General features: G+C 42.5%; 1 protein-coding gene across 14 annotated transcripts in view; it reads left to right on the top strand.

Moving 5' to 3' along the window:
* Positions 1 to 12037, top strand: part of ARSG (arylsulfatase G) — a 166932-nt gene that overhangs the window by 36441 nt on the left and 118454 nt on the right. The window contains exon 2 of one of the 14 annotated variants that reach the window (XM_078384347.1): positions 3042 to 3224. The exons of the other annotated variants lie outside the window; for them this stretch is intronic. The gene's annotated coding sequence lies outside the window, so the exon portion shown is untranslated. The remainder of the gene's footprint in view (positions 1 to 3041; positions 3225 to 12037) is intronic. 14 annotated transcript variants of the gene reach the window in all.

Below are 12037 nucleotides of genomic sequence, written 5' to 3'. Positions count from 1 at the left end.
GGAGGACATGCCAAAGAAGACAGGATTCCCATATTTCTAGTAATTTTATGGAAGAAAGAATATCAGCAGATATGACATATGTGACAAAATTACATCTGCTGAAATTCCTGGTTCCATGAAAGCTTTTACTTGCCTTATTTTATTAAGTTTAAGCCATTGCTCTTTTTGTCATTTTACTGATCATCCCTGCTCGCCAACTGTAGTATTTTTACTTTTTGCTGGAGACTCCATGGTATTTAAATAAACCTTCCTTCACTCTTACTTGCCAGAGTTTGAGTGATTCTCTTGCATAGCACCTATGAAGCAAGTTGAAAAGCACAAGATTCAGAACTGAATCCTGAGAATTTATGTAGCGTGTTTCAGGCATCCACCGTGGTTCACGTACAGTATCTTGGTTATCTTTACAACAGCCTTGTGTTGTAAGAAGGTACATATTCCTGTTCCCCTGTTGCCAACCAGACATTGGAAGAGAGAGCAATGGCTGGCCTAAGACTATGGAAGGAGATCAGGGCTATGGTAGCTGAACCAATGGCTGAAGTAACTTGTACTGGAGACTTCACTGTGATAGAGCAGCTCTCACTTGCGCCTTAACTTAAGTCCTCCAGCGGTTTCTACTCGTGATAGTGCAGAGGAAAGGATTTCCTAAATTCAAACATCCTCCTTTGTCGTGAGGGAAGGGATCACATTCATAATTTTAAAAGAGAATGTGGAAACCTGGCTTCAGTGTAGTTGTGTGTAGTTTGTTCTCCTGCTTCTCATAAGGCGCATTATTGACTTTTGGGTAAGAATATATAAATATATACTACTTACACAGACTTTCTGATGCCAGACCAGAAAAGCTGAATATTAGTACACAGAGAAAATCTCTGTCTGGTCTTAGGCTTCCTTGCACTTGGTTTGGTTTCTAGAACACGCAGTTTTCAGACGCTACAAACCTCTATCAGTTAATTGGAGGGGGCAGTGAAATGATCACCTGGAGAGGCCCCTGTGCTTTGGAGTGCTCAGTTGTGATGGAAAGGGTAGAGTGGCCCCAGTTTAGCGTTCAGGGGTCATCAAAGGTAACTTCCTGGAGGTTAGGAAAGGGGGCTTTGTGGTCTGTAGGCCATTCCAGTCCATGTGGCCATTTTCTCTGAACAGCTTCCCCACCCGCACCCCATGACCTGCCAAATTTTAACTGAGACATGGCAGAACGTTTGCTTGCCGTGTCATTTGGAAAGAAAATTAAAAAAAAAAACATTTTCTGGTTATAATGAATAGAGATGCAATATTATGTTGCAATTTTCTTTTAGATTTTGTCTGTACACTGAGTAAATATCTAATGCTGAGTTCAGGTACTTCATGATAGAAAAACCCTTACCCTGGACACTACTGATTTTCTAATGGAATTATTTAGAGCACCTTTGAGGAATGTGAGGAAAATACACCAAAGGTCCTTAGACTACTTTCGGAAGAACAGTGTGACTCCTTTCATGTAACCGTTAGACATCCATCTTCTGGATTTCAGTCAGCCTTAACAGAGGTTAATCTGTCCAAACAGATGTTCTTGAACAATTGCAGCCAGGCCAATTCCATAGTTCCCATGAGTAGTTCTCTACATTTTACAAACTTTCATAAACTACTTCATGCATCTATAACTTGTTTCTTGGCCTGTTTTGTGTGGATCTGATATACAGTTGTGTTCTCCCTTTTTGATGCTATTCTTTTAGATACTTAGAAATTCATACCACGCTTCCCTTTGGTGTTTTCTTTAAGAGTTACTTTTTAGGGGTGTGTGTGTTTCCCTCCATTGAGGAAAATTTTTGGAGAAATAATCTTGAGCAGGACTAGATCAGAACTCACAAGAAGTATTTGAAAGCTTGCAAGTCAAGATTCTTTATGTATTTATTTCCTTGCTCAACTATTATTCTTGCTAGATCTACATGGATTCTGTGTTGTAATATAACATTCTTCTGTTAATTGTGTGCAGTCAAGCCAATTCAGAGTTAGGGTGACCCTTTTCAGGATATTCTAGGTAGACAGTATTCAGAAGTGGTTTCACTTTCCCTTCTTCTGGGAATGCCATGGGACTATGCAGCTTGCCCCCAAGCACACGCAGGCTGGCTCTGCTCACAGGAGGCACAGTCGGGAATTGAAGTCCCAATCTCTGGCTCCATAGCCGGATGCTTAACTCACTGAGCTATCTATCCAGTCAGCTACTACCACCTGTGTTCCTCTGAGGCTATATCTTGATGAATATGCCCCTGTTTAAACTGGCCCTGGGTAGAACTTGTTTGTTTACTTAACCTTTGTCCCATATGTGACACATTTCAGATTTTGCTGCCACAACTTTTTATCATAATAAGGGGGTGCAGTGGTTGTAGTGTTGAACTGAGAATTGGAATTAGATCATGAAACTCATGTAGTGGCTTTGGACCAGTCAACCACACTCTTTCACCTTGAACTGCCTCACAGATTTGGGAGAATGAAGTGGGATGGGGAGGAGAACTATGTACCTCGCCAGGAGCTCATTGGGGGAAAAGAAAAGATAGCAGTAGCACAAACAAACAAACATTTGTTGCATACCTCTGCTTTATTTGTGGTCCATTATTGCCCTTGATTTACGGCCAGCGCTATTGAGAATAGTGTTATTACTACCACTCTTAATTGTAATGTTGGTTTGTAACCAGGGCTTAGATCAATTTAAGGTACTGTATTGATTTGGGGTGCCGTGGTGGTAGGGGTAGGAATGATTGGATTGCTGACATAAACTGGCCACTGGGGTTGGATCTACCACATCTTGTAACTGCAAGCCTAGGAAGAATTAGTGGGAAAATGGTCAAACTGTTCCACTACCAGATAATCCCACACTATTTTGGGACTGATAAATTTTGAAACTTGGCAGGGCAACCACTAAGGAGGACATGATGGCATGAATGGTCTCTGTCTTTGAGACTGGTAGGGGCTGGGATATTTTCTCCATGGTTGTAGCTCTCTGGCTCTGTAAAATGTGGTACAATTTTTATGGTACAAGTTGAAACCAGTACTCTCTTTTGCCCTTTCAGATATGTAGAGCACAGTGTGCTTTCAAAGAAGCGGCTTAGTGATGCTTTGGAAGCCGCATGAGACACACAACGCAAGTGTAAACAGAACACTTTGCCAAAAGTTCAGGCTGACTCAGACCAATTGCTCACCCAGAGGGGAATCTGCCCCTCTGAGAGAAGCCTCTGGGTGTTGCTAAAATACAGGTACAAATGAAAAATGTTTATTTTTGTCACTTTACGGCACAAGAAGTGCTGGAAGTGAGTTGGTTTTATATCTAGTTACCTAGTTGCACCTTCAGATACGGGTGGGCAGGGCTAAACTCCATGGTGAGTTGGTTTTATATCTAGTTACCTAGTTGCACCTTCAGATACGGGTGGGCAGGGCTAAACCCCATGGGAGATGCAAGGAATTATGGGTGTGGTAGTCTTATTTGGCCATTAGGCTCTGCACAGGAAATCTCTCTCTCTAAAAAACAAAACCCTACCAGATCCTGTGTAGTTCCCATGAAACCTAGCCCTGCATATTAATTTCCCCTATTTTTTCTAAAGATGAAAATGGTTACCAGCCTGAATTCATTAGCTAAGAAACTTGAATACACCTGTCAGATTTTCATTTCTTGATTCAAGCCCCCAGGAGCCTGGCTAAGGGGATTCCTGCAGACTTCTGGGAGTTGTAGTCCACAAATTCTGAAAATCCCATGCTGAGCCACTATACAAACATAGCAGTTCCTAGGACCAGGCTGAAGTGTCCCAACAAGGCAAACGTGGTGTCCTTCTGGTTACACTAAGACACCTTCTCCCCCAGATTCTATGGTGGTGTTTGTTCTATTCAGATATGCCCCAGGTCAGATGAAAAACTGAGTAGAGACAAAGCCAAGAATGCAAATACCCCCCCCCTTGTGATCCGACCAAAGGCCTGTTTAGTCCAACCTTCTGTTCCCACAGTTGTCAGCAAGGTGCCCCTGGGAAGCCCACAAGCAGGACAGGAGGACAGTGACCTTCCTCCACCTGGCATCCCCCAGCAAATGATCATGCACCTGGAGCTGGTAGGGATGCATTGCCTTATGCTGCCTCCTAAGGATAGTGTAGTGTGGTGAAGAGAGTATGAGACTAGGATTAGGGAGGCAAGTTCAAAGTTCTTCTCATCTGTAAAAGACATATCAGATGACTGAGGGCTGGTCAACGTGTGTTAATCTTAATTTTCCCTATAGGGCTGTTGAAGGGGCAGAACCTGGCAGGGGAAAGTTGTATGAGCTCCTTGGAGAACAGGTGGGCTACCTGTAAAATGAGTAAGAATATACTGTTTACTTCAGCCCTGTGTCTTTGGCTCACCCTAACAAGTGCTTTCCATGACATGGGGGTGTGTGTGGAGTTTCAGGTCCTGTTTGCGGTGCCCTGTAGATGTGTGGATCCTGTGGGCTCACTGTGCTTCTGCTTAAATTACTGTTTACATGAGCCATCCAAGTGAAATAGCAGTGAATGTGCAACACCACTTTATAGAGAGCCAGAGTCCTGGTTTGTTGAGCTCATGATGGTTGCCTTTGAATGGCAGCATACTTGCCCATGAAGGTGGAACCTTGCGCTATGTCCCTCCTCTTCTGGGGTGGCATCAGCAGGTTAAGTGAGAACATATATCAATGCAAAAAGTGAAGTGTGCTGCTTATATTCCCCCCCCACCAATTAATTCCTAATTTTTTCCCTCCTTTTCTGTTATAACATACTCTGTTTTCTTGCCATCTTGGAGAAAAAAACTTTCTTTTTTTTCTAATTTATGTATATTATGTTATATGTTATGTTATATATACATTTGTTTTTATATTATGTGTTGTAAGCTGCCTAGAGTGGTCGTAATTGACCAGATAGGCAGGGTATAAATGGAATGAATGAATGAGTGAATGAATGAATGAATGAATGAATGAATACCTCCCCTTAGCCCCTAAAGCACTCTCTGGATGATTTGACTATGTAGACCACACATTGCCTCCTCTCCTCAGCTGGGTACTCCAGTCTTGGAAGGATGAAAGGCTGAGTCAACCTTAAGACAGCTGCCTGAATCCATCAGGATCGAACTCAGGTTGTGAGTAAAGCCTTGGCTGCCATATTGTAGTTTAGCCACCGCAACACAAGGATCTTAGTTTCGCTCTTGGTGCCAAAAAAGTTGGATTGCAGGAAAAAGTCCACCAAGGGTGAATGTAAGAGGCCAGGCTCTCTCTCTACAACCCTTCCCCCATCCTTCTTAGCTGTATCTGTATTAATTACTAAAACATCAAATGTGAGGGAGAATCCCATGTACAGGTGTTCTTCACGTGTATATTTAGCCTAAGTTGTTTTCAAAAGGGCCACACCTATTCCTTCATTAAGTCTGGTCTTTGACAAAGAACTTGGCAGGAAAGTTTGAGAAGAGTCAGCTTCTGAGTTTTGGACCTGCAGGGGGTGTTCCTTGGGATTTCTATCCTCTCTCCCTTACTATCTCAAGAGTTCTTTGTTTTGTTTATTCAACAATTTACTCATGCCCCTCATTTAACTAGGTCACCCTTCCCCCTTCCTTTTGTCGTGTTGACTGACCTACCAATTTTGTATCTTCAGCTGCACATTCTTTCCCCAAGGTCATTGATACACAACTGGAAACATCTGTCATAATACTGGTCTTAGCTGGACTCAGCGAGCCTGTTCCACCCACCTCCTAACTGCTTATATTCACAGTGTCTCTTAGTCTTTGATATTGAAGCCAGTTCTTTCTCTTTTCAAGTGTTCTCCTCTGATAACATTCTTACTGTCCTTGCAGATTAGGCGGCTGGCTGATGGCTGAAATAACTTTCAGCCCTGAAAATGAAGTCAGTTTTGGCCAGTTCTCAGTAGTCGATCAAGTTGTTAAATAGCTTCGTGACATTCAGCTCTGATTTCTTAGCTGCCAGCTTAATTTTGTGTGTGTGTGTATGTATGTGTGTGTGTGTGTGTGTGTGTGTGTGTGTGTGTGTATGTATGTGTGTGTTTGTGTGTGTGTACACATGTAGATATGTTTTACAAACATGGTTGATCTGCTGGTCTCAAAGGGAAAAAATACATAATCACCTCTGATGTATATCTCTTACTGGCACAGATATTTTGGGGAAGGTGAGAAGCGTTTAAGGTGTGGAGAAAGACTTCTCTGGCAAACCCGAATAGGTGGAAATACAGTGCAGCATGGTTTCTGGACAACTCTTGTGAGAGGACTGCTGTTTCAGCTTTCAAAGATGCTTCTTTGGCCAGTAGCTGGTGAAAAAATAAGGCAGGAAGTACAAAAACCACACTATTCCCATAGCTAGTTTCTTGAGATGATTGTAGGAAGGTGCCTTGAAGGAAAGCTGTTTGCATCATACACTGGTGGCAGCCGGGCAACCCATTCAGACCATTCCCTTTTCCACACTGCCTTGGATGTACCAGCTGGGCATTAATTATTTTTACACACTCACACAAAACACCACATGAAAATTGATTCAGTCCCACTTTTTAAAATGCTTAAGATTTTGATACCTCTAGAATTGCTAGTTTTTTCTTCCCAAAGGAAATTGTAGTTGTTTCAAAAATTTAACCCAATAAGGGATAAAAACAACAAGCATACAAAAGGTGAAAACAGACTTTTTGCCTTAGGAGAGGAATTTGGGGTGTAGCACTCTGAGAAAAGTTGCTTGAAATGGTTGTCACACGGTATTGCATTTCTATGGGTTATCCTTGTGGCATATATGTTGGTTCTTTGAAGAGTAAATCTAAAAGACTTCTCATCTGTTTCCTATTTACAGGAGAAATAATATCTTCCAGAATTTCAGTACCATTTGCTTTGCTATTAAGGATGTTCCAGCCATCTAGTATGTAGTTGGTTTGGGGTGTGCCCAAGTGGCAGGAATGCATTCTGTTAAAGTAATTGGTTGAATGAGACTCATCGTTTCAAAAACATGGCAACATTTCCTCTGACTGCAACGAGAATTAGTAGCGAAATTGTTTGAAAATGATGTGGTCTAAACTTGCTTGTGAACTGCCACTTTTCTTTTATATACTAGAAATAAATAAATAAATAAATAAATAAATAAGTAAATAAGTAAATAAGTAAATAAGTAAATAAGTAAATAAATAAATGTTGTTGTGGGGTTTTTTTGGCTCTTTGGCCATGTTCTAATGGTTGTTCTTCCTGACGTTTCGCCAGTCTCTGTGGCCGGCATCTTCAGTGAACTGGAGTAGGAACTCTGTCCATGCTCTGTTGCTGTTTGTTGGATAGTTGGGTATTTATAGCTGTGGGAACAGCTTTTGTCCTTTTCAGGAAATAGGGTGCTCAGTGTGTTTTTGTTGTGGATGTATTGTTGTGATAAGGGGGAGAGATTATCTGTCACTGAGATTATCTGTCACAATCATCAGATCCTGGCTGTGAAAGCCTTCGAGAATACAAAAACAAATATGTTGTGGCATTTTAAAGACTAACTGTCCAACACTAAGTGCTGTATTTTAATGCGACCTTTTATGGACAAGTCCGCTTCCTCAGACATAAGCATTATTTTGTTATGTTGTAAAATGCTGGCTTATGGCAGAAATTAGAATTTGCTAGCTGTCATGGTTCAAGACACCTTCATGTCAGAGAAATAAATGTTGTTTTAGCTCTGAAGTGCAGAAGTGGAGCACACAAATTATATCTCAAAATGATATTTTCATTTTGGCTAGAGACTTTGAAGCATTGTAATTGTTTAGTTCATAAATCAATAAATGAAAGGCATTTGCCATTTATCCTAGGCATGGGGGGGGGGAAATGTCACACTGCACAGTAGGAGACCAAGACAGGTTTGTTCTGGGGTGGAGGATTGGCCTTTGACCTCTCTATTGGCCCTTGGTTCTTTGAATCGAGAATTGGCTTGGTCTAGCAGTGTGAGGTTCAGTTAGTAGATAGGAATGTGAAACTGTGGTTATGGAACACAGATGAATTTTTGTATGTAGTTTGCTTGCTTATTATAGTGTGTGTTTTATATATATCTGAATTTGCAAACTGTACACTAGTTGTTGTACTTACATCTAACTTTAAAACCAGATGATTACCTTCCGTCTTTGCCCTTATGCTCTCTGCACAGAGACCAGTGACTTTTACTTGACCTGTTGTTGGTATATCATGTATTCTTACCTCTGCTGCAGATATGGCCAAATTACTTTTCTAATAACCTTCAGATCCTAATAAGTACAGAGGAAAGATCAAGCATGGGTTAGCATTTCTGTAACTGATATGAAGCTGTGATTAGGAAGAACAGATGCCTGCTTGTGTGTAAATCCCCCCCACCCCCCAGTATTCATCTTGTTATATGAGCGAGAAAGCACATATAAAATAACCCAATCTGTGCATTTGAAAATTGCTGTTTTCATTCCTGATGAAGTGTGGTGCATTCCCTCCACCTTAATTTTGATTTATTTTTTACTCTCAGCAGAGGTAGCGGAGTATGCCAAAAAGTCTCTCTTCATCAGCCAAAAAAAGCAAAGATAATTTATTATAAATGAGGACCCCAAAAGAATAAAGAGTAACATTTTATTATATCAAAATGAGAATTTGTGATTTATTAAGATAATCTTGATGGCATAAGTAATATCAGGGACATTACTCTTGACAGTTCTCAAGAGTGACCTTGGTGCAAAAGTTGACAAAACTTTGGGAGATGCAAAACTTGGGAAACTCAGTCTCATTATTCCTCTCTCTGCCTTTCAGTTAATTAATAATACAATGTTTTCCCCAAAATAAGAGAAGTTCTTATATTATTTTTTGCTGCCAAAAATGCATTGGGGCTTATTTTCATGGGATGTTTTATTTTTTTCATGTACAACAATCTACATTTATTCAAATACAGTCATGCCATCTTCTTCTGGTGGCTGCACAATGGTGGAGGGCGGTGTTTCACTTAACTGGGGCTTATTTTTGGGGTAGGGCTTATGTGACAAACCCAGACCTACTGGGACCTGTCACACAGTTACACTAAGCTGCCACCAACCATTCCCTATAATAAGTCACACAGACCAGGGATGGATTTTCAAACAATAAAAGAATAAGGTTTATTTTAAATACAAACAGGGTAAATAAAACAATTAGGTGAATAACATAAAGGAACGTGGCTTATTCTCACTCATACAAGCATACAGTTTGGTTCACCCAGAACCTTAACTTAAAGCCCAGACCCTGAACCTATCAGTTCTGGCTAACCAACAGACACCTGAACCTATCAGGTTGGTACTCTGACACACAGTAGTACCCTGTCTGACACACAGACTCCCACAACAGCTTCTTCTTCCCAGCTGCTGCTTCGTCACATCCCAGTGTCTCTCAGCATCTCTTAAACTCTCCACACACGCTTCACATATTTATACAGTACAGCCCCTCCTCCTGATGTCCCGCCTTCCACTCCCCATAGGATGGAACTTTCCCTCCAAACCCATGACAGACAGGTAACATCAATGCTGTATGTAACACCTCCCCTCTTTATAAGTTGTTTTGTAGGGGGAAAGCTAAGGTGCTTTTCACCAAAAAACAACCTGTATAAAATACACAACAACAGTTATACATACCATATTATACTTACTCATACTTACACTCTAAGTTAACCATAGCAAATAGGCATTTAAACATTTACCATATACATTACATCAATTTACCTTTATTCATACAAACCAATTCAAAAACAGGTACATTTTACTTTTTGTCATCATTATATACATATAGTCCATGTTTCTTTCGCCGTCTTCATTCTTCAGGTCTTCTTGATAAGGCGTCAGCAACACAGTTCACTGACCCTCTGACCACCTTCACTTCAAAGTCATAGTCCTGTAGGTTTAAAGCCCACCTCATAAGTTTGCTATTGTGGGTTTTCATTGTCTTTAACCATTGCAGTGGTGAATGGTCAGTACACAGAACAAAATGTCTTCCCCAGATGTAAGGCTTGGCCTTCTGGATCGCGTAGACTATGGCCAAACACTCCTTCTCCACGGTTGCCAAATGTCTCTCACCTTTTTGAAGTTTCCTACTCAGGTAGGACACTGGATGCTGGTCACCATTCTCATCCTCCTGGCACAGAACTGCTCCTACCCCGCTGTTAGACGCGTCGGTGTAGATGATAAACTCCCGGTCGAAGTCTGGAGCACGCAGGACAGGATAGTTGATTAACGCCTCCTTCAACCTCTGGAACGCCGCCTCACAGTCGCTGGTCCACGGGATGCGGTCATCAGCCTTCTTCCTCGTCAGATCGGTCAGCGGAGCCGCAATCTCGCTAAACCTCGGGATGAACTTTCTGTAGTAGCCCACCAACCCAAGAAATGATTTGACTTTTTTCTTGGTGTTGGGTCTAGGCCAATCACGAACTGCTTCTATTTTGGCCTCCAGGGGTTTTATCATTCCTCCCCCTACCATGTGACCCAAGTATTTTATTTCTGGGCTACCCAGCTGACACTTGCTGGCCTTTACTGTTAGCCCTGCTGCACTTAACCTCTGCAGCACTAACTCCAGGTGTATCAGGTGATCTTCCCAGGTATTACTGAAGATCCCTATGTCGTCAATGTAGGCCACTGTAAAGTCACTGAGTCCTGCCAAGGTCTGGTCCATCAGCCTTTGGAATGTGGCTGGTGCATTTCTGAGACCAAAGCTCAGGACTCGAAACTCATAGAGACCAAAAGGGCTGCAAAAGGCAGTCTTTTCTTGATCCCTGGGATCAATTCTTAATTGCCAATATCCCTTTACCAGGTCCAATGATGAGATGAACCGACAACCCCCTATGGTTTCAATCAGGTTGTCTAGCCTGGGCATTGGGTAGGCATCAGGAGTGGTTACACGGTTTAATTTCCTGTAATCAACACAAAACCTAATGCTCCCATCAGGCTTGTCCACAAGGACTATCGGAGAGGACCAAGGACTAGAAGAGGGGACGATTATGTTCTCCCTCAGCATTTCGTCCAGCTCCTTCCGCACCTTGTCCCTATAGGGTCCCGTTACTCGGTATGGGGATACTGCCTGCGGGGGTGCATCCCCTGTATGGATCCGATGCATCACTCCCTTCACTATCCCCGGCTTGTTGGAAAACACCTGTTGATATTTACTAAGCAGCATTTTTAGTTCTTGCTGCTGGTCTTGGGTGAGTGCAGGACTGATCTTTACCTCCTCTGGGTTGTATTTTACTTCCCCTCTACCCTCCCAGAAGGGTAATTCAGCTTCCTCACTCTCAGCTGCTTTTATCGCGAATAAAACCCTCTGCTCCCCTCGGTAGTAGGGTTTTAGGGCATTCACATGAACCACCCTCCTTGCTTGGTTCTCCTCCTGCTCTATAAGGTAGTTCAGGTCTGACATCTTGGAAATGACCCTATATGGTCCTGCCCACTTGAGCTGCAGTTTATTCTCTCTGCAGGGCCTAAGCCAAAGCACTTCCTCCCCTGGGTCAAAGTGCCTCTCTCTAGCTTTGTGGTCATACCATGTTTTCTGTCTGACCTTCTGAGCTTGCAGGTTTTCTGCTGCCAGCTCTAGATTTCTCCTTAGGTCATTCATCAAGGTGTCTATGTATGTCACAACGTCTTGTGGGTCATCCTGGGTGATCTGCTCCCAATTTTGTTTGATCAAATCAAGGGGCCCTTTCACCCCTAAGTGTGCAGCAAACATGTCAGAGTGACCCCTTTGTAAGATCATGGAGCGATACTTTTCAGGTACCACCAGCTGACTTCTGATCCCCTCTCCCCCTTTTGAGATATTCCTCAGGGTTTCTCTATATAAAATCCCCTTTTTCTCCAGAAATCTCACTGGGGTTTCAGGTGTTAGCTGGGCGTCAGTCACCTGTTCAAAACACTTTTGGAGAGTGGCGTCTGCCTTTTGCTCCTGTCCAAATCTGCTGTCTGTGGTTAAGGTTTCCACCACAGCTTCTGAACTCCCCTCTGCTTCCGTCTCTGGCTCATCATTACCCCCCTGAACTGTCCCTGTGGTGGCTTGTGAGCGTGTAATCACTAGCACCCGTTTCACATGTTCAGCCAGGTCATTTCCCACG

This window comes from Pogona vitticeps, chromosome 2 (assembly GCF_051106095.1).
Source record: "Pogona vitticeps strain Pit_001003342236 chromosome 2, PviZW2.1, whole genome shotgun sequence".
Classification (NCBI taxonomy): Eukaryota; Metazoa; Chordata; class Lepidosauria; order Squamata; family Agamidae; genus Pogona; species Pogona vitticeps.
The sequence above is the reverse complement of the archived record's forward strand: the minus strand, read 5'-3'. Positions and strand labels throughout refer to the sequence as shown.